Consider the following 25,119-nt stretch of genomic DNA (forward strand, 5'->3'; position numbering starts at 1 on the left):
AAGCTGAGAAAACATGACATCATAGTCCAGCCAGTCCAAAAAAAATTAAGATTTGTTTTTTGTTCTCCTCCTTGGTTGTTTTTCACTATATATTTCTCCTTCATCTGCTCCTTCTCTCTTTTTTTCCCTAGTAAAATAAGGAGGACAATGAATCCAACTTTTGAAATTCAATTCACTCTGTAGTCTGATTTAGGTAGGAATGAATAATGTAATCCATTTGGAGGAAAAAATCAAACAGAACATCAGCTCAATTAAATAATGTGGTTTGTTATGTAGGACCATGGTGGACCAGAACCAAAACCCATTGCCATCGAGTCGATTCCAGCTCATAGCAACCCTTTAAGACACAGTAGAATGGCCCCGTAGGGTTTCCAAGGAGCAGCTGATGAATTCGAACTGCCAATCTTTTGGTTAGCAGCCAAATGTTTAACCACTGCATCACCAGGGCTCCATAGTGAAAGTAGGGCTACTTAAAACCAAGTCAGTGGAGAACTTCCTAATTCTCATATTAATTCATCCAGAGCCACCTCCATTTACTCGTCTTCTGCTTTTTCTTTGCTAACTCCTTGCTGGGAGGGAGAAGGGCAGAGGCTGTGTGGGCTTCTGAAAGCTCTTAGGTTCTTCAGGGCAGGTCTCTAATGGTGGCTAATTATAGTGAAGGAAATTGAGGAGAGACACCTTCATCCCTAAGCTCCCACCGTTCAGGGACGATATGTAAATAGAGAGCCATCAGGTTTGTTAAGGAGGTGTGTAGCTCTGAAATCTGTTCTATGGACTTTTGGTCCATTAGCCACTTGCATCCATACAACAGTACAGGGAGATGGGTGTGGCAAGGTTCACAGAGGGAAATGTGAATTTTTCTCAAGCCTTCCTAGCCAGAGACTGTACTAGAATCTGGGTCTCCTGATTCCCAGGCCAGAACTCTGAAAACCCAAGAGGATGGTGATTTCCTAGCCAAGAACTTCCTTTTCTCCGCAGCTTCTGTTTTTTAAGGGATCAAGGATGAGACCTGTAAGCATCTCTGAGATTCCTTATTCTCTACCCAGCAGGCTATCCAAAATGCTGCCTTCTACAGAAAAACTGGAGACCCCAGTGATGGGAGTGGGAGGCAGGAAGGAAGGCATCCAATAGGGCCAACTGCTGCTACAATGACAACTGAATGTGGAGCAAACAGATTATAGTAAGAAGACCCTGAGTAAAGGAGGGATTGGGCACTGTGTTCACAGGCAATGCCATGTACACCAGCTGCTGAGCCAGGTTCTTTTGTTTTTAGAGCAGGAGGGAAGTTTTTTTTTTTTTTAGTGCATCAAAAAAAAGCTATAGCAAAACCTATGAGGACTGAGAGCCGCAGAGATGCAAAATCTACCATTGGGAACAATTGCTAGCTGTGGAGCTTGAGACAGAGGTGGGAAGGCGCCAGAAGTCTAGGCTGCTTTTTCCCAGTAGGTTGTACATTTCTGCCCTGCACTCAGTGTCTCCCAGGTATGGCTCAGCTCAGCCTGGTGCACCATATCCTTTATTGCCATACCTGAACAATGCATTGACCTGACCTTCATCACACTTTGAGGATAGTTGTTGTTGTTAGGTGCCGTCCAGTTGGTTCCAACTCATAGCAAACCCATGTACAACAGAATGAGACACTGCCCGGTCCTCTGCCATCCTCAAGATCGTTGTTATCTTTGACCCTATTGTTGCAACCACTGTGTGAATCCATCTCATTGAGGGTCTTCCTCCTTTTCACTGACCCTCTACTTTACCAAGTATGATCTCCTGCTCCAGAGACTGATCTCTCCTGATAACATGTCCAAAGTATGTGAGACGAAGTCTGCCATCCTCACTTCTAAGGAGCATTCTGGCTGTACTACTTCCAAGACAGATTTGTTCATTCTTTTGGCAGTCCATGGGATTTTAGATATTGTTTGCCAACACCATATTTCAAAGGTGTCAAGTTCTTCTTTGGTCTTCCTTACTCATTTTCAAGCTTTCACATGCATATTAGGCAATTGAAAACAGCATGACTTGGGTCAGGCACACTTTAGTCCTAAACAGACACCTTTGCTTTTTAACACTTTAAAGAGGTCTTTTACAGCTGGTTTGCCCAGTGCAATGCATTGTTTGATTTCTTTTTCTTATAATGGTGCTTTAAGTAAAAGTGGAAGCCCTGGTGGCATAGTAGTTAAGAGCTATGGCTGCTACCCAAAATGTCAGCAGTTCGAATCCACCAGGGGCTCCTTGGAAACCATATGGGGCAGTTCTGCTCTGTCGTACAGGGTCGCTATGAGTCAGAATCGACTCGACGGCAATGGGTTTGGTTTGGTTTGGTTTGGTAAGTGAATGTTTACAGTTCACGTCAGTTTCTCATACAAAAACGCACACACACATTGTTATAGGACCCTTGGTGCTCTCCCTGTAATGTGACAGCACACTCCTCCTTTCCACACTGTATTTCCTGTGTCCATTCAACCAGCTCCTGTCCCCCTCTGCCTTCTCATCTTACCTCTGGACGGGAGCTGCCCACTTAGTCTGATGTGTCTACTTGAGCTGAGAAGTATAGTCCTCGCCAGTATCATTTTATGTCTTATAGTCCAGACTAATCTTTGTCTGAAGAGTTGGCTTCAGGAATAGTTTTAGTTTTGGGCTAACAGAGAGTCTGGGGATCATGTCTTCTGGGGCCCCTCCAGCCTCAGTTAGACCATTAAGTCTGGTCTTTTTACTAGAATTTGAGTCCTGCACCCCAGTTTTCTCCTGTTCCATCAGAGACCGTCTGTTTTGTTCCCTTTCAGGGCAGTCATTGGTGGTAGCCGGGCACCATCTAGTTCTTCCAGTGTCAGGCTGATGGAGTCTCTGGTTTATGTGACCCTTTTTGTCTCTTGGGCTCAAATTTTCCTCATGTCTTTGGTGTTGTTCATTCTCCTTTGCTCCAGGTGGGTTGGGACCAATTGATGCATCTTAGATGGCCACTTGCTAGCTTTTAAGACCCCAGATGCCACTCATTAAAGTGGAATGCAGAACATTTTCTTAATAAACTTTGTTATGCCAGTTGACCAAAATGTCCCCCCAAACCATGGTCCCCAGACCCCTACCCCTGCTCATCTGTCTCTTGAAGTGTTTGGTTGTATTCAGGAAACTTCTTAGCTTTTGGTTTAGTCCAGTTGTGCTGACTTCCCCTGTATTGTGTGTTGTCCTTCCCTTCACTTAAAATAATTCTTGTCTACTGTCTAGTTAGTGACTACCCCTCTCCCTCCCTTCTTACCCTTGTAGCCATCGAAGAATGTTTTCTTCTGTGTTTAAACCTTTTCTTGAGTTCTCATAATAGTGGTCTCATACAATATTCTTCTGTTTGCGACTGACTAATTTCACTCAGCATAATGCCTTTGAGACTGTTTGATTTTTTGACTGCTGTTTCCATGGGTGTTGATTGTGGATCCAAGTAAAATGAAATCCTTTACAACTTGAGTCTTTTCTCCATTTATCATGATGTTGTTTATTGGTCCAGTTGTGAGAATTTTTGTTTTCTTTATTTGGAGGTATAATCCATACTGAAGGCTGTAGTCTTTGATCTTCATCAGTAAGTTCTTCAAGCCCTCTTCACTTTCTGCAAGCAAGGTTGTGTCATCTGCATAGTGCAGGTCGTTAATGAGTCTTCCTCCAATCCTGATGCCCTGTTCTTCTTCATATAGTCTAGTTTCTCAGATTATTTGCTCAGCATACAGATTGGATAAGTATGGTGAAAGGATACAACCCTGACCCACACCTTTCCTGACTTTAAGCCATGCAATATCCCCTTGTTCTGTTGGAACAACTGCCTCTTGGTCTAAGTACCGGTTCCTCATGAGCACAATTAAGTGTTCTGGAATTCCTATTCTTCCCAATGTTATCCATAATTTGTTAAGATCCACACAGTGGAATGCCTTTACATAGTCAATAAAACAGGTAAACATCTTGCATTCTCTGCTTTCAGCCAGGGTCCATCTGACATCAGCAATGACATACCTCATTCCAAGTCCTTTTCTGAATCAGGGTTGGATTTCTGGCAGTTCCCTATAGATGTACTGCTGCAACCTCTTTTCAATGTTCTTCAGCAACATTTTACTTGTGTGTAATATTAATGATATTGTTTGGTAATTTCTGCATTCAGTTGAATCACCTTTCTTGGGAATAGGCATAAATATGGATCTTTTCCAGTCATTTGGCCAGGTAGCTGTCCTCCAAACTTCTTGGCATAGATGAGTGAGCACGTCCAGTGCTGCACCCATTTGTTGAAAGATCTCAATTAGTATTCCATTGATTCCTGGAGCTTTGATTTTCTCCAGTGAGTTCAGGGGAGCTTGGACTTCTCCCTTCAGTACCATTGGTTCTTGGTCATGTGCTACCTCCTGAAATGATTGAACATAGACAAATTCTTTTTGGTGCAGTAACTCTGTGTATTCCTTTTATCTTCTTTTGATGCTTTCTGTGTCATTCAGTTATTTTCCCCATAGAATCCTTCAGTATTGCAACTCCAGGTTTGAATTTTTTCTTTAGTTCTTTCAGCTTGAGAAATGCCAGCAATGTTCTTCCGTTTTGGTTTTCTAATTCCAGGTCTTTGGAAATGTCATTATGATACTTTACTTTGTCTTCTCGAGCTGCCCTTTGAAATCTGTTCAGCTCTTTTTCTTCGTCATTTCTTCCATTTGCTTTAGCTAATCAACGTTAAAGAGCATGTTTCAGAGTCTTTTCTGACAGCCATTTTGGTCTTTTCTTTCCTGTCTTTTTAATCACTTCTTGCTTTCTTCATGTATGATGTCCTTGATGTCATTCCACAACTTGTTTGGTCTTCGGTCATTAGTGTTCAATGCATCAAATCTATTCTTGAGATGGTCTCTAAATTCAGGTGGGATATATTCAAGGTCATACTTCAGTTCTCATAGACTTGTTCTAGTTTTCTTCAGCTTCAACTTGAACTTGCATGTGAGCAACTGATGGTCTGTTCCACAGTTGGCTGCTGGGCTTGTTCTGACTGATGATATTGAACGTTTCCATCATCTTTTTTTTACAGATGTAGTCAATTTGATTTCTGTGTATTCCATCCGGCAAGTTCCATGTGTGTAGTCGCTGTTCATGTTGTTGAAAAAAGGTATTTGCAATGAAGAAGTCGTCGGTCTTGCAAAATTCTATCATGCGATCTCCAGCGTCATTTCTATCATTAAGGGTATATTTACCAACTACCGATCCTTCTTTGTTTCCAGCTTTCACATTCCATTCACCAGTAATTATCAATGCATGCTGATTGCATGTTGAATCAATTTCAGACTGCAGAATTTGGTAAAAATCTTCAATTTCTTTATATTTGGCCTTAGTGGTTGGTGCGTAAATTTGAATAATAGTCGTATTAACTGGTCTTTCTTGTAAGTGTATGGGCATTATCTTATTACTGACAGCATTGTACTTCAGGAGAGATCTTGGAAATATGCTTTTTGAGAATGAATGCAACACCATTCCTCTTCAATTTGTTGTTCCCGGCATAGTAGACTATATGATTGTCTGATTCAAAATGGCCAATACCAGTCCATTTCAGCTCACTAATGCCTAGGATATCGATGTTTATGTGTTCCATTTCATTTTTGATGATTTCCAATTTTCCTAGATTCATACTTCGTACATTCCACATTACAATTATTAATGGATATTTGCAGCTGCTTCTCATTTTGAGTTGTGCCACATCAGCAAATGAAGGCCCTGAAAGCTTGACTCCATCCAGGTCATTAAGGTCGACTCTACTTTGAGGAGGCAGCTCTTCTTCAGTCCTATTTTGAGTACCTTCCAACCTGGCGGGTTCGTCTTCTGGCACTATAGCAGTGTTCTGCTGCTGCTATTCATAAGGTTTTCACTGGCTTATGCTTTTCAGAGGTAGACTGCCAGGTCCTTCTTCCTAGTCTGTCTTAGTCTGGAAGCTCACCTGAAATCTGTCCTCTGTGGGTGACCTTGCTGGTATCTGAATACTGGTGGCATAGCTTCTAGCATCACAGCAACGTGCAAGCCCCATGGTACGAGAAACTGACAGACATGTGGGGGTTCAGGATAGTAGGGGTGGATTTTTTGGTTTGTTTATCTTAACCAAAACCCAAAATCCAAACCCACTACCATGGAGTCAGTTCCGACTCATAGTGACCGCATAGGGTTTCCAAGAGGTAGACTACCATGTCTTTTTCCTACGGAGCTGCTGGTGGTTTCAAACTGCTTAATGTAAAAAAATATATAAACAATGTTGTTGTTGGGTGCCATCGGATCAATTTTGCCTCATTGTGACCCCATTTGACAGAGTATAACTGCCCCACAAGGTTTTCTAGGCTGTAGTCTTTACAGGATCAGATCACCAGGTCTGCCTCCGGCAGAGCCACTGGCTGGGTTCAAACCACCGACCTTTCAGTCAGCAGCCAAGGCTTAACCTTTGTACCACCAGGACTCCTGTATAAGCAATACAGAAGTATGTAAAGAAAACAGTTAATGCCCCACTACTACCATACACACATACCCACACATCTCCTCTCCTACTCCTTTTTATTCCCAGAGTTACCCTGTTAGCAGTTTGGTGTGTATGCTTCCAGTTTAAAAACATGTATACACTGAGTTTTTCTTTGCAAAATAAAAATCATAATATACATGCACTTCTGCAATTTTTTTTTTCACTCAGCAATGTGTCATGGTGTTGTTTCCATGTCAGTACAAAGGTATCCACTTGACACATAATACTCCAAACTAAGTTTTTGTTAGGTGCTGTCAAGTTGGTTCTGACTCATAGCAATGCTTTGTATACACAACGAAACACTGCCCCGTCCTATACCATCCTCACAATCATTGCTGTGTTTGAGCCCATTGTTGCAGCCACTGTGTCAATCCATCTCATTGAGGGTCTTCCTCTTTTTCACGGATCCTCTACTCTACCGACCGTGTTGTCCTTCTCCAGAGACTGGTTCCTCCTGATAACATGTCCAAAGTATGTGAGACTCATGCTTCCAAAGTGTGTATCCTTGCTTCTGAGGAGCATTCTGGTTGTACTTCTTCCAAGACAGATTTGTTCCTTCTTTTGGCAGTCCATGGTATATTCAATATTCTTCGCCAGCACCACAATTCGAAGTGTCAATTCTTCTTCTGTCTCTCTTATTCACAATTAACAGTTCTCTTATCGAGGGACATTTAGGTTGTCTTCACTTTTCTAATTTTTTTTTCTTACATACGTTTCAGCAGTGAACATACTTGAACATATCTTGGCATATTTTTATGAATATGCCATCGAGTCAATAGCAACCCTATAGGACAGAATAGAACTGCTCCACAGGGTTTCTAAGGCTGTAATCTTTATGGGAGCAGATCGCCAGGTCTTTTCTCCCTTGCAGCCATTGGGTGGGTTCTAACTGCCAACCTTTCAGTTAGCAGCCAAAAGCTTATCCATTGTGCTACTAGGGCTCCTTTTTATGAATATATCTGTTGGCAAATTCCTTGAGTTGGAATTGCTAGGTCAAGTGGCATTCATATTTAAAACTTTCATAAATACTTAGTTGCCCTCCAAAAAGATTGTGCCATTTTACACTCACATTAGTAGTATACCAGAGTATCTGAGATTTAAGTGCAACAGCTTGAAGATTATTTATTTTACTTCTGTTGCTACAAACTGCATCCCAGAGCCCCTTACTGCTCACATGAATTCAGGGCTGGATGAGTTGTTGTGAGCCAAAGGAGAACTATAACTCAAGTTGTCATATAGAGTGGTAGGAAGAACACAGACCTGAGAGTGGGAGGCCAGGTTTCTAGGATCATCTCTGTGAGATATTGGGCAGATTACTTCAGTCCCCTGGGCCTCCATTCTCTCATTTATGAAATGCAGGTCATAATAATTTCCCCTGTAAACTGTTGTGGTTGTGAGGATCAAACTAGAAGATACTAAAGTGGCTTGTAATCTGAGTAGTAGGACACATATGCCAAATGGTTATTATGGTAGTGTTGTTATTAATTCCCTGAAGCAATGAGCTTGGGGAAGGAAGCAGGGGATTGTGGGAATTGAGTGGCAAAATGGCACAGATGAAATCTTTAAGACATTTTAGCTTAGAAAAATCTGTTCCCTGAAAGTCCCCATGCCATGGTCCTATACTCTTGGAGAACAAAGCAGGTTGGCAGTAAGGACTGCTTTCTGGTACGGGCATTCCCTGGGTTACAAATGCTGTACTTATGGATAACTTGTACTGAATAAGGGACTGCCATAAAGCCTATTATATTAAAAATTTGAGTTAAATACAATGGTTTATAATAAGGAATGCATGCACTCCTTTGTGATGCTCATGAAAACACTACGTGGTTTGGAAGTGTTTAAGTGTTTTATGTGCATAAAAAGGTAAAATTTATACTATATAGGCAGCACTGAGGTTATACTTAGACAAACATTTGACTAACTGATGCTAAATAAGAACTGTATGTATCTGTTCCAATTTACCTACAAATTTGACTTAAAGACAAATTAAAAACTAATCTCATTGGTAACTCAGGGACTGCCTGTACTAAGAATGATACCCTTTCACAAGAAGACCTAAGTCTTGTGCTGGATCTGGCTTCAAGTCCTGTCCTCTTTCTTTGACACTGTTAAGCTTTAATTCGTCGAGTACCTAATAGGATTTTGGCCCCATGGAAGTTGCTATAATCACCAGGGAGAGAAGAAATACACATATGAAATATTTAAATAACCATGTGTGGTGAGGGTATAAATAGCTCTGAGTTACAGCTGAGGTATATGTGAGGATTAGAGTGAAATCAAATACCTTTTAATTATAATTTAAATCAGTTGCCAAGTTAAATCATTAGTCAGGAAAATTCAGTTATATATTTTTATTTCTTTAAATAGAAGGTGTTTTTGATGTTCAGAATAACCCAAATAAATGCACTTTACAAATCAGAGATTTAATATTAAGGAAATGATAATCATTTAAATCAGTGGGTTTGTTTTGTTTAGACTACTTTTACCATGATGTGTTAAAAAAAAAAAAAAAGAATGTGATGTGGTTACTTTTTTTTTTAACCCCAAAGTTACTTTAAAAAGATATCTGTTAAATGATTAGAGGCAGAACCATCCCGATTTCCACCCATTTATTAGTCATTTGTTGGGGAGGGTATTGGGCGTTTTTGCACTAGAACAAGTAACTGCACTAAAAACGCTGTTTAAAAATGATTTTACTGAGTTTTTGTTTAAGGTGATGAAAAACATTTGGAATTGGATAGTGGTATTGGCTGTGCAACATGGTGAATGTTATTAATGTCACTTAATTCTGTACTTAAAATAGCTAAAATGGCAACCTTTTTGTTATATATATTTTACCACACTAAAATAAAAGCCTCATTTTATGAAAACATCAATCTTGTATAGTCTTTTTTATATTTAAGCAAGTTTGTATTTTAACAAAATCAGTAGTACCATGTTTAATTCTTAACAGGAGTATCATATTTTTCTAATATGATACAGTGTACTCCTATTAATTCTTAACAGGAGTACACTGTATCATATTAGAAAAAGCTTGGGCTTTGGATTCAGACAGATCTAGATACAAATCGCAGCTCTCCAGTTTCTCCAGTGCTTATGTCATAGCGACCGTATAGGACGGAATAGAACTGCGCTGTAGGGTTTTCGAGGAGTGGCTGGTGGATTAGAACTGTTGATCTTTTGGTTAGCAGCCAAGCTTTTAACCACTGTGCCACCAGGACTCCCATGTGATACTTGTAACATATAAATATATATATTAATTAAGGAAAATAAAAAGTGCAAAGTGATCCTTTAAAAATTACAGTCTGAGTTTTGTAGTTTATTTACTCTTAAATTCCTTATTTTGTCATAGATGTGGAAGACAATCATTGTTCTTTTTTCAATTTCCAGTATCATCACAATTTAAAATGAATTAGTTCAAAAGTGGTATCCTGTTCTTCAACTGCCTGAGAAGTTATCTCTGGTGAATGCAGAGGCCCGTTGTGTGACTTTTCTTATAGGACCTTGGGAGATATATCAGTTCACTCACCCTCAGTCTTGAAAATTATTTTGCTGACATGGAGAATGATGCTTGGATGTTATGCAGTGATGAGAAAATTGGACATAAGTGCACTGGGGACGGTGAAGACCCATTTTGACCATTTAATATGTGAGGATGTATTTGTCTTTGAAAGTGGAGAGAAAAAAAATTCGTAATTCCACTACTTCAATTAGTATTTTTATGTTCACTTCCAGATCTTTTTATGTAGCCATATTTTACATCATTATAATTCTAGGTTTTTTATTCTTTGTCGCTTTTATGGCAGTTTACTGTCTCCTTGTTGGAATTTACCATAATTTATGTAATCTAGCCAAATCTTGTCTTATGGGTTTTGGAGTAGCAAGAGATGATGTTTGGAGTTAGATTTTAGAAAGAAGGCTTTGGACACCTAAAAAAAAAACTGAACTTCTATAATTTGTGTATAAACTACTAAATGGGAAACTAATTTGCTCGGGAAACTACTATGCTCTGTAAACCCTCACCTAAAGCACAATTAAAAAAAAAATGAACTTTATCCTAAACGCAAGAGAAGGAAGACAGAGAGCCATATATACACATACTCAGTTTAAAGTACATTATCCTTTGTTTGCATAAAGCTCGGTGTTTTGAAATCTGTGTTTCATGTGCGGAAAGGTAGTTTCCCTATCAATAGGTAACTTTTGAATCCCAGTGCGGCATTCACCTCTCTGAGTTTTCTGCGAATTACAGAGACTCCATCAGTGTGACCTACCTGACAGGTGGTATCTGAAATCAGAAACATTTTTTTCCCAGTAAAGAGTGCCCCTGTAGCTGGACAGATTTCCTTCCCTGAAAACTCATCTGAAATCCCAGTCTTCCAGAGGGAGGCAGTTAAAGAAGATACATGAAATCCCCACCCCCACCCCCGTCAGGTGCTCCTCTTTCTTGATGGCCCCACCTCTGTCTAGACAACCCTGACAGTGTAGAAGTTTCCATCCCCTTTCCCTCCCCTTCAGTTTTTCTCCCCCTCCCTGGCGCTTCCTGCCTAGAAACAAAAGATTGGTCCCCTGTAGCCCACTCAGGGCGATTTTAGTTTTCTGCTCATCATCTGATTGGCCTACGTGCGGTGCAGAGCTCGGGTGACGTCATAGCGGAGAAGGGCTGGGGAGCGGTTACCTAGCAGGGGCTCGGTCGCTGGCGGGCTAGTGTGGAGAGCGGACGTCTGAGATCTCGGGCCAGGGGCTGTAGCTTTTCTGGGCCTGGACCGAGTGTGTGGGGCGGGAGAAGAGCCAGGGGAGCGGGCCGGGCCCGGGGCTGCGGCTGCGGCCGCGGGGCTGCGGCTCCCAGCCCTGCCAGCCGGAGCGCTTGGAGAGAGAGGAGAGGTCTGGACAGGGTGGCTGGACCCGTGGCAGGTAAATTCCGTGACTCAAGGCACCGACTAGTCTGGTGGGGTGGGGGTGGCTGGGCGCTGCTTGTAGTTCGATGGGCAGATGTTCTGCCTTCCCGATCCCCTCTCCCGCGATGCCCCAGCCTCGAATCTCCTGCCTGGCTCCCGCGGAGCCCTGAGATTGAGCGCGCAGTTAGCATGAAGCCGGTTCGCTTGCGGGGACAAGTGGGTGTGTCAGGGCTGTTCCCCAAGGGCCTGGACCCTTTCCTGGGATCTGGAAGCCCTCTAATCGCTGACTGGGGCCTGGGCCGCTTGAGGCAAAATCCGCCGGGAGAGCTACGTCAGCCTGTAAGTCTTAGAGCCCCCCTCCCTGCGCCACGCGCCCCCGCAGCTCTGGTGGTGACAGCCCCAAGGAGGGGAGGGGGTGTGGCTGCGGCTCTGGTCCAGTCCAGGGCTGAAGAGCGGAACCTGAGCAACAGAAAATGTGACGATTTTCTTAAACGGATACCCCTCCCCTTTTTTCCGCCTTTAATTTCTCCCCCCCCCTTTTTTGGTGGAGGGATGGTAATGGCAGGAGGGCTCCTTTCTTATGGGGATGGAATGATGGAATAAGGTCCCTAGAAAACCCGGGGCCCCTCAGTTGGCCTTTGTCTTTGGGGAGTGGGGTCATTAGGTCCACTGCCCCCCTTTCGTGGTCCCCTTGGGTCGCAGTGGTGTTGCCCTCAGTTTGTGAACTGGCCCTGGCAAGAGTCCTGCGGCACTTTTGGGCGGATTGAACCTTTTAGATTTTTGCCCTCTCCATTTCTCCTTCCCTAGGTGCCGATGGTGCCGATTTCGGGCGGGGAGGTTTTATCTGGCAGGAGGGCGGTTCCCACAGGGAGGGAGTCAGAGGCCCCTCTTGTTTTTCTGGTCCCACCTTCCAGAATCCAGTGCCAGACTCTGGACTTGAGGGTTCTGGGCTGTGGTCTGTAGAAGCAAAGGAGAGAAGGGTGAGTGGCTTGACTTTGGGAAGCCTGAAGGGGGTGGTGGCAGTGCTATTTTTTTTTTAATGGCTTTCACAGGGAAGCCTTTAGCCATTTTAGTCTTGCTCCCCCATGGTTTTGCAGACTCAAATCCAGGCCAACTGTGTGGCTCTCTGAGGTGTTGGAACGGAAGGAGGTCCATTCCTGTTGGTGACAACACTGTGGCCCTGTTCTGAGATGAACGAGGTGTAAAGGTCAGTGTGGTTTTCACTGGGCCATTTGCAAAATTATAATTGGGAAGAATCTGTGATTTGGTACTTGAGGTCCCCAATTAGAGGCACCTTTGGGCAAAAGAGCGTACTGTAGAAGAGAGTGCAATATAAGCCTCTTTCTGGAAACAAACGTCACCCCCCCCTTCCATAAAACAAAAACAAATTAAACCGGTAGCTGTCAAGTCAATTCTGACTCATAGTGACCCTACCATGAAAGAGGCAAAATGGGAAGAGATCGGGAAGTATGCTGGGTAAAAGCAGACAGCTGAGAATCCTGAAGCCAGAGGGACCTTGGGATGACAAGGAGCAGACCCTTTAAGCTCCAGACCGGTAAATGAACCTTGTAGGAGAGACCAAAGAGAAAAAAGGAGCTTTGTGCATGACAATGGTGCAGGCAGCAGGGGTGGAGAGAGGATATGGCCACCTGAGGGGCCATGACACCTTATGGATGTTCCGACAAACTGAGAAGTTCTACAGGTTGAAGATTTTCTGGCTGGAGGGGGAAGTGGTATAGAGCAAAAAAGCTCCCTGAAGTCTTTTGCGGGGTGGGGGAGTGGACTTGACAGGAAGTTAGAGAAATGACTGACTTTGGGGGTGGGGAGTTGATGCCATCAGAGACTATTATGAGGTCAGAGACAGAGCTACTATGAGGTCAAAGAGAGTAGTGGCCAAGGCAAAAAAAAAAAAAAGGTCATCTTAAAATCTGATGGAGTAGGTAGGATTAGATGGAATAGATAGGAGCAAACAAAAAGTTAAAAAGACAGACAGAAGAAGAAGCGGGGGGGGGGGGGGAAGCCATCATCTGTGATGCCCAAAGGCCCTGATTGCTCTGGTGAGATGGGGAAATTTCAGTAGCTGAGGCAGCTATGGCTCAGCCCAGAAAAAGGGGGATGATTTCTTGGTATTTAGGGAGTCAGTAGTATTCCCGCCCATGTAGCCCACCTTCAGGACCCAGTAGCTTTGGCCAAGGGAAGAAGAAACTTGGTGAGCAGCAGCCTCAACAACCGGCTCTTCCCTCCTGGGTAAGGAGATGGTACTGGGAGGTTGGGGCCCCAAAAGGGTGTGGGGGAGCTTCAAATTTAGCTAAGACAGGTCAGTGGACTGCTATTACATGGGGTGGGCTAGGGCCAGGTCTGGGGCCCCTACTTTAGGCAGGGGGCTGCCTGCCTCTGTTCACACACACACACACACACACAAAAACCCTCCTAACTAGGGTCCTGTGGGGAGGAGGCTCTTTGCTACCCTGGAAGGTAAGTGCAGCTGTGAAGACAGGTGGGGTGCAGTGTAAGCTTCAGCTGCTTTCTTGTCCCCCAACCTCTCCATCTGCTAGGGGCTAGATGGTTCCCTCTGCAGAGCCTGGGGTGGACCAGCCTGCCAACTCGGCTCCACAGGCTTCTGCAGGAAGCAGGAAAGGCTGTGCAATGCAGTGCAAGGCCTGAATCCTCCATTTCAGATGTGAGGCCTGAGAGTCTCCTGGGAGTGGATCAAGTAATAGGCATACATTTAAAACCTGATTTAGGGGTACCAGAGAACTAAATGAACCCCCCAGTTCCGGCAGTTGTGTTTCCATTTCCCTCCAGAAATTCGGCGCTTCCTACCTCTCACTTCCCACATTTACATAAGCATTGATTACTGGAGTAACTAATACACACAGCCTAACTGGGAGTTTAACTGGAAATGTTAATCAGTGCAATGGATCCGTGTCGATTTGCAACATTCCGTCAATTATCTGCAGGTTGGGGCAATCTGCACTGCACCAAGGGGATGCAGTGGGGGCAACACGGCAGCAGCTACAGCTGAGTCTGGGGGTGGGAAGCAAAATGGAAGCCATGGACCTTGAAGACTGGAAGGAGTTTAATTTCCTGGGGGCGGAAATCATTACAAAGGTGTGGTCACAGAGTGGTCTGGGCGACTGATCCCTGCAATGGAATAGGATGACTTTTTAGCCCACACAGAGGAAGCAGAGCTGCATAACAGGCCAAGGTTTTTCTGTGAGGTGGGAGGGGGCTGGATTTGGAAAACCCTTTTTTTTTTTTTTTTAAGGGGCTAGAGGACCAGGAGCTGGGGTGGAATGAAGCCTGGGAGTCAGAAGTCAGGTGTCCTGAGTTTGTCTGCCCCTCTCTGGACCTCAGTTTCCTTGCCTTTCAAATGTTGGGGTTGGACTAGGTGCCCTCTAAGATGGTTGTGATAATTTAGAAAGTGGGTCCATTTATTCTTGGTAGTGAAGACAGGTCCACTAAATGACAGCCCCCACACCCTCCAAAAAATTACCCTTCTCAAAACGTACCTCCTTTTGTATGCCATCCAGTTTAGGGCAAAACAGTACAGAACAACCATCCCCACAACCACCACATACATTTCACCTCTTACAGCAGTGTGGCTTTAATTTTATTTAATGTGACTAGGGAACAGGAGGGAAAAGAGAGGCCCAAGTAAAAAATCTGCCAGGGACCCTATAACCAAGCTCTGCAAGACTCCATAATGAGGGTCTTATAGACGCCAGTGGAGTGGAAGGCAGGTATTCATTTTTGGCATTGACTCCCCAACTTAATCTCAAAAAAGAAGAACTTGTGGTGGCAGTAAAGGAAGGACTTAGCTTGGGATGTGTATCCTTTTCCTTTGTCTTTCGTCCGTATCTCCCTCTGAGCTGAGTGGAGTTTTTAGAACTGAATTAGAACCTACTCAATGGCAAGGGTTTGGTTTTTTTTTTTTTAGTTTATTTTTTTTTTTTGGTACCCTTTTTTCAGGAGCCACTACCCCGACAAGCAACACAATAGCGCCCTCTAGTGATGGTAACTGGGACATCTTTGGTAAAGCCCCCCTTTAGAGGTGTCTTCCTGCCCAATGCTAAACACTTGTGCAGTTGTTAATCTCTGTGGAGAAGAGCTCTAGTCCTTCCAACCGGCCTGAAGAAGAAACTCAGGCAGCTGTTGCCTCCTGAAAGCCCTCTCCTTCTCTCACAGAGATGTGGTTGGGGATTTAGAGAGCCATGCCCCCAATGCCCAGTTTCTTTCTTTGTACATTAAGAAGATTCCAGAGCTGCTTCCTCGGACATCTTCAGTGCTGGGTGAGGCACCTACCATAGGAGGGCTCTATGGTGGAGAGAAGTTGCCCATTGCTTACCACCCTGCATAAAGTGGCAGCCCCAGTCCCCAGACAGGGATGCTGGCAGGAAGCTGGAGTGCAGCAAGGTCAGGATGTTGGGCATGCACAAGATGTGTACACTGATCCCTACCCCAGTCCACAGGAGGAGGGTGAGTCGCAGGTAGACACACAAGGCAGTTTAAACAAAGACAACATGGTACAGATTTACAGAACACCCACAACATGGTGTAGATACAACATGGTACAGACATACAACATGGGTTAGAAGTGATACACGTGCAACATGGTACAGATACAGCACATGGTACAGACATGAGACACATATGTAACACAATGTAAACACAACATTGCATAGGTACACAACATGGTGCAGACACAGTAGACATACAATGCCATATAAATATGAGATAGCACACACGCAACATGATACAAACGTACACAGCACACAAATATAACATGGTTTATGGAGCAGCACAGATATACATGACTCAGATGCGTATGCGTGCGTGCGCACACACACACACACACACAGGATACCCCCACTCCAACACAACACACACTGAGGCAGGAGAGGAGTGTGGCCACCAGGTGACGTGCTCTGCCCAGCCAGTTGCATTGGCACTGAGTGGACTAAGCAACTAGTGGGTTCAAGGCTGGCTGCCCTGGTTTCTAACCCTGGTGCTACCTTAATAATCAGTGTTACGTACAGAGGTAGGCTGAGGAAGGCTCTTAAGCTTGCTCAGAAACCTGAAGGTACTTGGTTAGTACAGGCTGGTGCCTGCCCCCCACCAGTTCCTCCAGCACTCTTCCCTACCCCTACCCCAACCTCTATCCCATGATAGATACTGACTCCCCCATCTGCCCTTAGCCTGGGAGAATGGGCTACTTAGGGCCATTCTTCTCCTGTCCTTCGCGAGCTCCGCCCCTACTCCTGCCACCCATGCACCCCAGGAAGGGACAGGTACACTGTTCACCAGTGCAGCGGGTGAAATTTGGAAAGGCTACTTGGCTTGTGCATGTGGGAAGCACACGGGATAACAGGGACACTGAGGGACAGCCATGCTATGCAAGTGACAGGCCCAGGATATGGCTTAGTCTTTTTATTCAAAAAGAGGGAGTTGGGAATCTCAAATCTTTTCTTGGCTCCCTAAGGCTTCAGCTTGGCTATCTCCACCTTTAGACATCCATCCATCTTTTTGGATTAGGGCCCTGTGCATTCTGGCCACCTCTAATAAAATGTGTGCTAGCCTGGAGCTGGCTCTCTTAGGAATTAGAATATAGCTGCTGCTTCCCTTTGAGGGCAAACACCATGAGGGAAGAGAAGGGGTCCTACCAAGGAAAATTGCCCCCTCCCAGAAGACTCTGGTGATTGTGGAGAAAGGCAGAAAAGGTTGGGGGGGGGGCGGTGGTTAAAGATACCATGTCTTCCTCAGGATTGACTTCAACCTCTAAAGGGCAGGAGAGGGAGGGATGGGGTAAGTGGTCACAAAACAATATATATATTTACCCTAAGAAAAATGGGGAAGACTATGGAGGACTTCCTTTATGGTGGAGATTGGAGGAGGGTAGTTCCAATTCGGACCAGAGGCTAGGGCCCTCAGCAACAGTGAGGCATTTCTCAAGTTCAAAGAACTGAAGAAAAAAATTCAAGCCTCAAGTTGCAATAGTGAAGGATTCTATGGGGAAGATGTTAAATGACTCAGGACTCATTAAAAGAAGATGGGAGGAATACACAGTCATTATACCAAAAAGAATTAGTCAATGTTCAACCATTTCAAGAGGTAGCATATGATCAGGAACCAATGGGACTGAAGGAAAAAGTCCAAGCTGCACTGAAGGCATTGGCGAAAAACAAGGCTTCAGGAATTGCTGGAATACCATATTGAAATGTTTCAACAAATGGATGCAAGGCTGGAAGTAGTCACTTGTCTATGCCCAGAAACTTGAAAGACAGCTACCTGGGCAACCAGCTAGAAGAGATTCATATTTGTGCCCATTGCAAAGAAAGGTAATCCAACGGAATGATGAAATTATCAAACAATATCATTAATACCACGTGCAAGTAAAATTGTGCTGAAGATAATTCAAAAATGGTTTCAGCGCTATATCAATAGGGAACTGCTGGAAATTTAAGCTGGATTCAGAAGAGGACATGGAGGTTGGCTGAAAACAGAGAATACCAGAAAGCTGTTTACCTGTGTTTTATTGACTATGCAAAGGCATTCAGCTGTGTGGATCTAACAAATTACGGATAACATTGCGAAGAATAAGAATTCCAGAACACTTAATTGTGCTCGTGAGAAACCAGTACGTAGACCAAGAGGCAGTTGTTCGCACAGAACTAGGGGATACTGATTGGTTTAAAGCCAGGAAAGGTGTGCGTCAGGGTTGTATTCTTTCATCATACCTACTCAGTCTGTATGCTGAGCAAATAATACAAGAAGCTGGACTATATGAAGAAGAATGTGGTGGAGGAAGGCTTATTAACAACCTGCGTTATGCAGATGACACAACTTTGCTTGCCGAAAGTGAAGAGGACTTGAAGCACTTACTGATGAAGATCAAACACCAAAGCCTTCAGTATGGATTACACCTCAACGTAAAGAAAACAAAAACCCTCAAAACTGGACCAGTAAGCAACATCGTGATAAATGGAAAAAATGTTGACGTTGTCAAGGATTTCATTTTACTTGAATCCATAATCAACTACCCCTGGAAGCAGCAGTCAAGAAATCAAAAGACGCATTGCATTGGGCAAATCTGCTGCAAAGTACCTCGTTAAAGTGTTGAAAAGCAAAGATGTCACCTTGAAGACCAAGGTGTGCCTGACCCAAGCCACAGTGTTTTCAGTTACCTTATACGCATGTGAAAGCTGGAAAATGAATAAGGAAGCCCGAAGAAGAATTGATGCCTTTCAATTGTGGTGTTGGTGGAGAATACTGAATATACCAAAGACTGCCAAAAGAACGACCAAATCTGTCTTGGAGGAAGTACAACCAGAATGCTCCCTAGAAGCAAGGATGGCGAGACTGCGTCTTATATACATTGGGCATGTTTTCAGGAGGTACCAGTCTCTGGAGAAGGACATCATGGTTGGTAAAGTAGAGGGTCAGCAAAAGAGAGGAAGACCCTAATCGAGATGGATTGACACAGTGGCTGCAACAATGAACTCAAGCATAACAATAATAATAAGGATGGTGCAGGACCTGGCCGTGTTTCGTTGTGTTGTACATAGGCTATGAGTTGGAATTGACTCAATGGCACCTAACAACAGCAACGGTTCCAATTAGGATCGGGGGCTAAGGCCCTCAGCAACTGTGACATGACAGTAAATTAGGAAGATTTTGTGTGTGCATGGAGGTTGGTGGGAAGGGTAATGAAAATGATGGTTGAGAGCCAGAGTTGAGGAATGAAATAAACTAAGTAAGCACAGGCAACCTGCATTTGCTATTGTCTCTCAGTTTCTTATTGTATCCTGGACTATCCCATTTCCCATAATTATGCACATATTTCCCATCTGTTTTATTTAATTTAGTCCTCTCAACACTTGTCCAAGGTGATTAGGGCAGGTCTTTTCCACTTGAGAAAGAGTAGTCCTAGAATGAAGTGACTAACAGCAGTTGTCAACTTGAAACTCACATCTCCTAACTTGTACTTCAGTGTTCTTTCTGTACTCCTACCTCACAATGCATTTTTACTCTTCTGTCTCAGATTCTCTAGCCTTTTTAAGGGTTTTCCTGCAATTCACAGTAGTACATGGGTCGTATGTGGGAGGTTGAACGAGGGAGTAGCAGCAGGTGGGGAAAGAGGTTCCCTCTCCCCCACAATGCTTCTTTTGGCAGGTTTCCCCCCAAGAAAGTGCAGCTGAGTCCTTGCATCTTGTGGCAGCTGGTGTGCCTAGCACTGAGTCCGTCAGAGCTGAAGCCAGCCCGGCCTCTTCTCACGGGCAGCGCCCACCTGTGCTGAGGTCCTGCAGCGGTGGCGGTGTGAGGTGAGTAATGGATTCCAGGGCAGGGAGTTAGGGACCTCCAAATGCAGGTCGGTGCCGCCTTTCTACCAGAGCTCACCATATCAAAGACCCTGCTTGGACCTCATCAGTCAAGTCTCAGAGCATGGCCCCTACTTTCTGGGGGATTTTGCTGGGTTCAGCTGCCCTTGGTCTCTTGGTTGCCCCATCTTCAATATGGGAATGACAGCCTTGACCTACATCCTGGGGTGAGTAGGAGAAACAGCATAACAATCATTGCCAAGTCTTTTGCAAATGTCAAACACCGTCTCAGAGCTGCAGTGTAATACAGACCTGCTTCCCATCAAGCTGTCATTTCCATTCCTCCTGCTTTCCTGATGTGTAAGTGGCATTTCGACCATAGGGCACAAACTCACCAATCAGATCCTGTCATTTCTACTGCCCCATAACCTTAACTTTACCTTCCTATTCAAAGTATACCCCCATCTCACCCACCCCTGCTTCCGGGCCTGGCAGCTATAGCTTAAACCTTCCTGAACCTTCCCTCTGCATTCCGACCCAACCAGGGAGCACTTTCTCTCCCAGCTTTCCAAAAGTCCTCGAGTCTGTGGTGTACAGTGTAGCACATGCTTCTCTTCTGCCTTAAATAATTCTCGCTAGGTTCCTGGACTGTTCATATTGGCAGGTAAACTAGACTATAAGCTCTAGTTTAGGGCAGGAATTAGATCTGACAGGTCTCTAGTCTCCCTCACCAGCACCTGGCAGCTCCACAGCAGCTTCGTGATTTGAGCCTCTAAACTTTTTTCAGGTTTCTTGGTCTGTCTCTCTGATCATCTACCTGTCTCTTTGTTTGCCTCTCAGGCAGCCATCGTAGCTTCCTCTGTCAGCTTCTCCATCTGGCCTTCCATTGCTATACCCTGTAGTCTCGCTATCTGTTATCTTGCCATCCTTCTGTCACTCTGTCAGGTCCTCTGTCTCTTTGCTACTTACTTAGGCATGTTTCATGTTGTTCAAGTCAAAAACCAAATCACCAACAAAAATAAACACTCAAAAAAGAAAAACTAAACCCAAACCAGACAAAGGATATGCAATCCAATTCCCTTTCAGTGTGAACCAGCGCTGGGCCTGCAGGACGAGGTAGAACTGCAGCCTCAGCAGCAGGTGTTTCTGTGATGCATTTTCATGAAAGGCAAGCTCCAGAGTTTTGGCTGTGGAATTGAAGGGATGAAATTACAGCCTTGTTGATACTGATGCATTCAACTTTCTGGAGATGCTCTGGTAGGGGATTCTCTATAGTCCTTGCCTGACAGAAGGTAACTAGAACTGACCCAGACAAAAAGCAAGCCCCTGGATCTCTCCTGGGTGTTCTATGACAGCGAAATAATTGCTATTTATTGAGTGTCTACTCTTGCCAGCACTGTGCTAGGCACTTTACTTGCATAATAGCATTTGATCCTACAGTAACCCTAAAAGGTAGGGATTTGTTCTAAGAGTTATTGTCTTGTTTCTGATCATAAATGTGATACTACTAGCTCGAGGTGCGGGTATTATTATCAACCCCATTTTATTGCTGAGGAAGTAGAGGTTGAGAGGGGCTACGTAACTTGGCCTGTAACTGGAAGAAAGACACTTCTGGAGAGAGTTTTCCAGCATCCCAAATTGTTTTAGTCATCTGTACCCTTGAGTGCTCACACAGTCTCACAAACATACTCACACAAACACACTCACATAGTTGTACTCATACATTGACACACAGTCATGTTTATTCCTGCGACTCACACTCACTTTTCACGCTGAACACATTCATAGTGACAATCACTCTTACTCCCTCACAGTCATAATCATATTTGCTACTGTGCATCCTCACCCTCACATTCTCCCCCACTCACTCCTTTTCACTCTTTCTTACATTCTTATGCATTCACAGTCACACATTTTCATCTTCACGCACATTCACACAGGTGTATGCAATCACCCTTACCCCCTGAAATGCTTACACAGTCACACACATACTCTACCACAAACACATTCACATCAATTTCCGTGATCACAGATTCTTTCTCATACTCAGAGTCATACATACACTCAATTTCATGAACTTCAACACATTTGCACTGATGTCATCACTCTTTTCCCCCTCACACAACTTTTCACAGGGACACAGACATGTGCATGCACGCTCACAGAGATGACTATTTGCATTTATACGTACATATAAACACAAACTCACTCACTTGTACTCATACTCAGAATTGCATGCTCTTACATTCATATACTCAGCACCGACACAATTTCCCTACTGGTCACATTCACACATAATCGTACCGACACATAGAAGCGCTTGTTATGACACATTCACACTCATGCACTTACGCTCTTCTTCACACTGAGACATAATCACACTCTACACCAAACTTGGAACCCTTGTGGTTCAGGGGTTAAGAGCTACGGCTGCTAACCAAAAGTCGGCAGTTCAGATCTACCAGCCACTCCTTGGATACCCTATGAGGCAGTTCTACTCTGTCCTGTAGGGTCGCTATGAGTCGGAATCAACTTGAAGGCAATGGATTTTTTATACCAAACTCACAAGCATATACTCTCAAACTCTTAGAATCATACACACACTCATTTTCACTGACTCAATCACCCTTACCCTCTCACACTCATGTGATCACTTATACACAGGCATATTCACATTGACACACTGACACATACCTATGCTCACTCACATTCAGTACTCACAAATTCACACTAATACACAGTCACGCTTACGACACACTCATGTTTACGTGCTTACATTTTCACATACTCTAACATTCATTCCCAGCCATACACACTTAAAATTATACACTCCCTCACATTCCCACAGAGACACTCAGTCATGCCCCCTCACACTCTTGTGCATTCTTATTCACACCATTTTACACTTCAGCTCCCACTCCTATATCACACTGGCACAATCCCACCTAGGCTCACATTCTCACACATTCCTGCTCTCATGCTAACACCTTCACCCATATTAATACACACTTTCATATTAAAACACACATAGTGACATGCAGTCACTGACTGATACACGGGCATACACCACACTGCCACACGTAAGTCATATTGTCAGTCAAGTCACATGGATACATACATGTTACTCACACACAGGCAATTACTAACCCTACACATGGCCACTTCGACTCCCGCTCACGCTTAGCTAGCCACATCCTCACTTAGATGGATACACTTGGTCACACTGACCCGCATGCACGTAACAATCACTGATGCATAAATACAGTGTCTTTCACTGAACACACTCTCCTGGAAACTGTCATGTACTCTTACCCAGACTCTCCCATGGGCACACTGACACTGGCACGTACATTGACAGAGACCTACACTTCTTCACTGAGATCATCAGCACATTGACTGACATCTGCTCGCACTGATTCACACATACGTATACCGCCCCACATTCACATGCTTTCACACTGACACGAATTTCTTTCTAGGATTAAAAGAAACAAAACCCCCTCGAACACACAGATCAAGTTTTATGTCCTTCTGCATAGTTTCCTTTTGCAGACATCATCTCTGATAAATAGTCTTTGCCAGGCCTGCCCAACTGAGGTTGGCTTTTAGATGGTGTGTTTATTTTCTGGAAGTTTATTGCTTAACTTGTCACCTTATTGCTCTGCCAGGGGGAGGGGAAAGTGAAGAGTGCATTTCTTTATGTGCTCTTGATGGTTTCCTATGCAAAAGTGCGTGCCTCTGATCTTCTGTTTATGATCTGAAATTGCATGCTGATTAGACACATGGAAAGCGCAGGTCTGCTTCCAACAGGTACCTGTAATCTGGCCAGGTCTACTTAATTCCCCATTAACCCTGGAACATGGCATTTAAGAAAGGGAAAGAAAAGGTTAATGAGCTAGCTGGATGACGAATTTCTACTGTGGAAGTCCATATGCATACATAGACCCCACCGAAGTTTCAACAGCTGTTACTAACAAGGAGCCCTGGTGGTGTAGTGGTTAAGAGCTACAACTGCTAACCAAAAGGCCAGCAGTTCGAATCCACCAGCTGCTCCTTGAAAACCCTATGGCGCAGTTCTATTCTGTCCTATAGGGTCATTATGAGTTAGAAAGATTCCATGGCAGTGCGTAGGGTAGGGTAGGTTACTAACAAGTTACTGGCGATATCTCAGTAGGCACGGGTAAAGACAAGCTGAAGAAAGTTCCTTGAACTTCAGTTAGACTATAGAGTTCCCTGCAAGAGACTAAGAAGCAGCACAAAACCCAGGCTTGAACAAGTGCATCAGGAACCTGCTGCCAGCCCAGTCCCCCACCAGAGACTTAGAAACATGAGAGCGCCTTATAGGAACTACCCTAGTCCATGGTTTTCCCTGCTGAGGTCTCACTGCAGCAAAAATGCATACAAGATATGCCCGAGTTGCCATTTGATGTGGATCTGGCACAGTGTGGGGGAGAGTCCATACTCAGGAACACCACCCAGCCCACTGCCCTGTTGTCATTAGATTGAGGATTTCTATGATAGCAACACCACATCGTCTTACTCTTTGGATTACTAATGTCTAGTACAACGCCAGGCCCAGAATAGTTACTTGTGAGATTCAATTAAGAGGCTGAAAGAGGTGGGCGGGGAGCAACATGTTGTTAGCACAGATCCAGTATCTCGCTTCTTATGATCCTGCTCCCAAGTCCCAGAATTCCAGTGACATAACCAATTCAGATTGAGGATCTCTTATGGGCACCCCCCATAATACTAGGCCCAGCAGGAGATTCAGTTGAGTGAAAAGCATATACACTGCTCTTCGAGGTACTTTCATTTGAGTGGGAAAGATGAAGTCACCATGAAACTAAAGAACAGGCAACAGTCTTTAGAGCTTGGAGGGATCTTTATTATGTAATCCAGCGGTCTTCAGGCTCCAAAGTCCTTGAAGGCTCAAAGGTGGTTGGGGACAACAGTCAGCGTTTAGAGAAGCCACTTCCCAAAGCAAACCTTCTTGTAGTCATCACGCTCAACATAGGGCTCTGTCATCTTTCCAGAAGATTATGTAACAGAGACCTTTGTCAGAGGTAAAGAAAGAAAAGTAAGCTATAGACTTCAATAAGAATATTGCACTTAATTAAGATTTAGTTACCACCTTCCCCAGGAGACAGCTTTAGAGAAATACCCTGGCAGGTTTAATCTCATCATTTCTTGCCAATGTGCCAAGACTCACCAAAGGCAATTTATACAATTTATAGGATGGGCTGAATTTTAGAAAGGGAAAAATGTACCTGCCTGAATTCATTTGAATTTTGTAAGTGCTAAGAAGACCAACCGCCTTACATTTATATGATATTTTATACTTCCCAAATATTTCATAACCCATTCAGCCATTACAATAGAGTCAGTAGGAGCACCAGCTCTG

At 44.1% G+C, this 25,119-nt stretch overlaps 1 protein-coding gene across 3 annotated transcripts in view; it reads left to right on the top strand.

Moving 5' to 3' along the window:
- Window positions 1-25,119, top strand: part of PAK3 (p21 (RAC1) activated kinase 3) — a 298,000-nt gene that overhangs the window by 170,797 nt on the left and 102,084 nt on the right. Inside the window, exon 1 of one of the 3 annotated variants that reach the window (XM_003414800.4) lies at window positions 19,506-19,721. The exons of the other annotated variants lie outside the window; for them this stretch is intronic. The gene's annotated coding sequence lies outside the window, so the exon portion shown is untranslated. Of the gene's footprint in view, window positions 1-19,505; window positions 19,722-25,119 lie in introns of those variants that run through there. 3 annotated transcript variants of the gene reach the window in all.

This window comes from Loxodonta africana, chromosome X (assembly GCF_030014295.1).
Source record: "Loxodonta africana isolate mLoxAfr1 chromosome X, mLoxAfr1.hap2, whole genome shotgun sequence".
Lineage (NCBI taxonomy): Eukaryota > Metazoa > Chordata > Mammalia > Proboscidea > Elephantidae > Loxodonta > Loxodonta africana.